The 4,988-nt window shown below is 36.7% G+C and overlaps 1 long non-coding RNA gene across 1 annotated transcript; it reads left to right on the top strand.

The window, feature by feature from the left end:
• The first annotated feature begins 3,398 nt into the window (after positions 1-3,398).
• LOC145056745 (uncharacterized) lies at positions 3,399-4,694 on the top strand. Its single transcript, XR_013685906.1, has 3 exons — positions 3,399-3,525; positions 3,884-3,952; positions 4,564-4,694. It is a non-coding gene; the product is annotated as an uncharacterized LOC145056745 (long non-coding RNA).
• Positions 4,695-4,988: the final 294 nt, after the last annotated feature.

The raw sequence follows: 4,988 nt of genomic DNA, 5'->3' as shown, positions 1-4,988 counted from the left end.
TATTATGCTGGTGTGAGCACAATTATTAGGTTAAGTGTTGCGAGGTAGCAATGTTAATTATAGAAAACAAAAGTTTCAATTCGCAAAGTTGCAAGATATGAAAAGTTGTTTTGCTATAATTAAGGGAGAGGAATTCATCATTCATTTCAAATCTAAAAGCTTAGATTGAAAATTTAATCAAATTTAGTCATGGACATATGTGAATGTTATGTTGAAATGATTCAACATAAGGAAATTCTATATGTGGCAATATTATAGCAAGAGACTGGTAAAGTATCATGTATTTATGTGAAACATTATGTATCGTATCCCATATGCTTCGAGTATAGGTTTGATTACATATGTTATAATATTAATCTGTTCTAATTTTCCAAATGCCTAGGGCATTAAGAGGGAAAAGGAAATAGAACGAGATATGAATAGAATGGTTAAGCAATTGTCAAGGACAATTTGAGGTTTACCAACGATTGGTTGCTTATGGACAACTGGAAGTATATTGTAAATTTTGGAAAGGACCTATTGACATACTGTGAGAAGAGGTAACTCTTGTTCGGGAGTGATAGTCAAAGCAAGAGTATGAAAATGTTTTCATAAGTAGAAGTTACTCATTAAATCTATGTAAGATTAGAAAACTTAATGCAAGAAGGATGTTCAAAGGAATGTACTTTGAATGTGAGACTTCGTTTCCATTGAATTGCTCTCCATTGGAATACTTTGTAATGTCTGTTGCCAAGTCTCTGTGACTTTTGTGCATAGTCATTACAAGAGGACCATTGCATTTAAGTTTAGAATCTAACAAATCATAGTAAATGACAAGAATTTGGTATTCTTACATTTACGGTAAGGATTTGGAATTATGAAATGAGTGTCATTGAAATGCTTCAATTAATCTATTTCACAAAGAAAGGACCATATGCAAACATAGTGTGCATGCTTGGAGCGTGGCATAACTTCTGTTTTAATTCAAGTATTAAGTTGATTAATCGAAACATTATACAATAAATAATGTGTAATCAATATGTTGATTAAACAAAATGTGTTTTATTTATATTATAAGTTTTGAGACCATATTGGATTCATTTTTTCTTGTGTTTCACTTTGCATGTTTTGACTTCCCGAATAACTAGGTTATTCAAACTATCCACAGTCGATCATATTTTAGATGTAGGTATCGAGGCAAGACTGTCATGAATCTGACTGTAGATTGTCTATGTGTTTTAGACATATCACAAGTTTGTCGCAGTATTCATGAGTACTCCTAGAATAGGATTTGAATATTGGATTAAACCCACGCTCATCTGAATCACTTCACGGATTTTATCAAGAGTGATTGTGAGACGATAATATCTTATATTCTTGAAACCAATACATGTGAGTTGTAATTTACAAGTCGGTTGCACATTGACATATGTAAACGCACCAGTAACTTGGTGTTATAAAACATATTTGTAGCACCTGGTTCCTGGTATGTAAGATTTATCTGAGTAGTTTGTATTTTGGCCTTAGACTCGGCGAGTTGGAGGCCCGAATCGCCGAGAAGGGACGAGACTTGGGACGCGGTTAAGTTGGCGACTCGGCGAGTCCGCGCTGTCTGATGAAATCCTAATTTCCAGGGGTTTGCACCCTATTTAAGCACTCATTTCTGCCCCAAGCCAGCCCCCATTCACCCTCAGAGCCCTACACCTCGTTCAAGCCTTGTTTCTTGTGGAATTGAAGCCTTTGGTGTGTCTTTTGAAGCTTTGGAGTGAGAAGGAGAGGAGATCAAGAAGAAGAAGAAGAGGAGGTCAAGAACCTTTGAGCAATCTCAGAGTGTTCACTAAGGTATGGCTCGTTTCCCCCATGTTTTCATACTTATGGCTCCATTAAATCCTTTTTTGATCCATTTCCAAGCTTATGTATGCTTGTGGACTCGTAATAAGCTGGGTAACTTCTAGATCTAGGTGAGATCGAGCTCCAGGAGCTTGGATCTACTGCCTTTTGGTGCATTTTGAGCCTTAAAATCCTCATTGGTGAATATCTACACGTAAAGTAGGAAACTTTACGTGTTATTCATGCTCTAGGAACCCAGATCTGTGGATGGCATAAGCTGGATTCAAGCAAAATCGACCATATAGAGACTGCATGGTAGCGACTCAGCGAGTCTGCTCGCGAGTCTCCGAGTTTGTCCCTTTTTCATCGTGTCGAGTAGAGCAGTGAGTTGGAAGCCGGACTCATACATGAAGGAACTCGGCGAGTCATTGCCCTGACTCGGCGAGTTCAAGGCAATCTTCTTAGATCAAGAACAGACTTGGCGAGTTGTTCATACAATTCGGCGAGTCTCAGCATAAGTGTTCATCGGATGAAGATGAACTCGACGAGTTGTTCATACAACTCGGCGAGTCTTAGCATGTAACGCCCGGGTTTCAGGGCTAAGCATTTTTGTCAATGTAATAGTCTAGGTCAACTCTTGTAACTCTTTTTGAAGTAATAAAGATGAAATATTTGAGTATTATGGGAATTATATGTGTTTATTATTTAATTATAAATGTATAATTAATAAAGAATAAAAATGAGCGTCAAAATTAAAGTGTGAGATAATCCTGATATCTCTACATAAAGTTGTAGAATATGTCTCAAGGTTTCCGTGCATATAAGGAACGCCGAAATCCGAGTTATAACGAAGAAGTTATGACCCGTCGAAGTTTCACGACAAAACCGGCACGATACCGGGAAGCGTGAATAGTGAATTTACGATATTGCGAGATTTAGCCTTAGTGATCTAAACGAAAGTCGTAGAATATGTTAAACTAAGAACATCGATAAAAAGAACGCCCAAATCTGACTTCGTATGAAGAAGTTATGAGATTTTAAACAGACCAATCCTGTCCCGGCTTGTCAAAAATATAACTTTAAAAATAAAGTCAAAATTAGCCGACGGAGTCTAAACGAAAGTTGTAGAGTACGTCTTCACCTACGCGTGGATATAAAGAACGTCAAAAACGGAGTTCGTATGAACGAGTTACAAATTATAATAGCATATTTACGTATTAAAATAAAGTATAAATCATGTATACGTACACATATATATATATATATATATATATATATATATATATATATATATATATACATATGTATATATCATTAGAAAGGTATCGACGATGCGGTCATTATAAGACTAATGTTGAGTTCTTTCGACATTAGTTTAGTACAAATATCATTAAATCCATTTATAATAGTATTATAGAGGGGTGTTTAGTTGTTTATATAACTAAAAGGTCATTAAGTAATTATGGAGGGTAGTTTTTGAAAATTCAATTAGTATAAATAAGAGCCTTGGGCTCTCATATTTCTTGCACCATTCTCTTGATTCAAGAGTCTTTCTCTCCTTATCCCCCGAGCATTTCGGTCCCTCGTGATTCGACTTCTCTTTTTGTAGCTTAGTATAGTAAGGTGAGCGCTGAAGCGCTGCACGAATCTTTCTTAGAAAGATTCAGCGACAAAGTTCTGCCCCTGCAGAGCCCGACTCCTAGCTAAAACCCCCTTGTAAGTAAGTTATGCTTACCTTATTTTAATATAGCTTATATTTAAAATTAGTATTGTTATTATGAACTTATAATAAATATTTGAGCTATTATTATAACTTATATAAGTGTTGTTATAATATTTTTTTTAACTACTCGCGGTACGGGGAATCTGGTTTAAAGGGCCGCATAGGGTTGTTGGATTTCAGAAGTGCTATATGCCAAAATGGTCCTGCCCTCCGGTGTTTTATGTCTGGCCCCTGTCTGTACATAGTGGTTGGAAAATATTGTTTAACGCTTATATAATAATAATAATAATACTAAGACTAATAGTTGGTCACGGTAAATATTAGACTAAAATTTAGCGATAATAATGGTAGGTTTCGTCGAAGGAAAATAGAATCGTTAGAAGCAAGCGCTGCCCGATTTTGGAATCATCACCTTAACAGGTGAGTGCATAGTTACTTTCAAGTTACACATAGATATGAAGTATTTTATATAAATTACGTGCTATGTGTGCATATTATTTGAATACTTGCTATCTATGCTAGATGAACGTTGTTATACATGTTTTCAATGATTTAAACTGTATATGTATTTTATATCTACGAAAATGTTGGGGTAAAACATGGGTAGATGCAATAGGTGATGTGTGATAAAATGATGAGAGGCCTCGATGTTGATGTTGTTGATTCTGTCATCTAGCGGAGTATGGATGACGACCACGGACTCTTCTAGACAGTCCAGTGGAACACTAGCAGGCTCGCAACCTGTAGGTGTTTGTGAACGATATGTTTACCGGTGTACTCCATCCCCCACATGGTTGCCTTTAGGACATTTATTGCTGAGGAATCCCCTTAGCAGTAGTGTCTGTCCCGATGATGATCCTTAGGCTAGGTCCCTTATGATAGGTGTTTAGGGACGTAAAGTGAGGATAACGGGAACGGGTAATCGGGTTATTGTTGATCGATGAAATTAATAAACTTATTTATTGTGGGTTGAAAACCCTATGTGCTCACCAGGCTCCCAAGCCTGACCCACTCATTTTTATGTATTACAGGTAGTGGCGCATGAGCATAGGTGTGATGTTTTGGACGAGGGATTACGGATATAGGCCTGTAGATATGAAATAATGTAGTAAGGCTTATATTGTACTGTTTATGCTTTTGATCTGTACGAACATGACATCCCGAGTCTTTTAATGAAATACATTTCTATGGAAATGCTTTTGATAAATCTTTATCATATTTTTGTTTTGGGACAAATTCCGCAACACTTTCATTTAAAATGTAACTCTGATTTTTAAACAAAGCATAAACAAACCGGTCTTTTCTGGCCATGATTTTGGGGATGTCACACAGCATAACTGTTCATCGGATGAAGATGAACTCGGCGAGTTGTTCATACAACTCGGCGAGTAGGATGAAGGACTTGAACATCAGTTTGGAAGGAGAACTCGTCGAGTCAACGCCTAACTCAACGAGT

The sequence above is a fragment of the Lactuca serriola genome, chromosome 6 (assembly GCF_051521515.1).
Source record: "Lactuca serriola cultivar US96UC23 chromosome 6, Lser_US96UC23_V15, whole genome shotgun sequence".
NCBI lineage: Eukaryota > Viridiplantae > Streptophyta > Magnoliopsida > Asterales > Asteraceae > Lactuca > Lactuca serriola.
The sequence above is the reverse complement of the archived record's forward strand: the minus strand, read 5'-3'. Positions and strand labels throughout refer to the sequence as shown.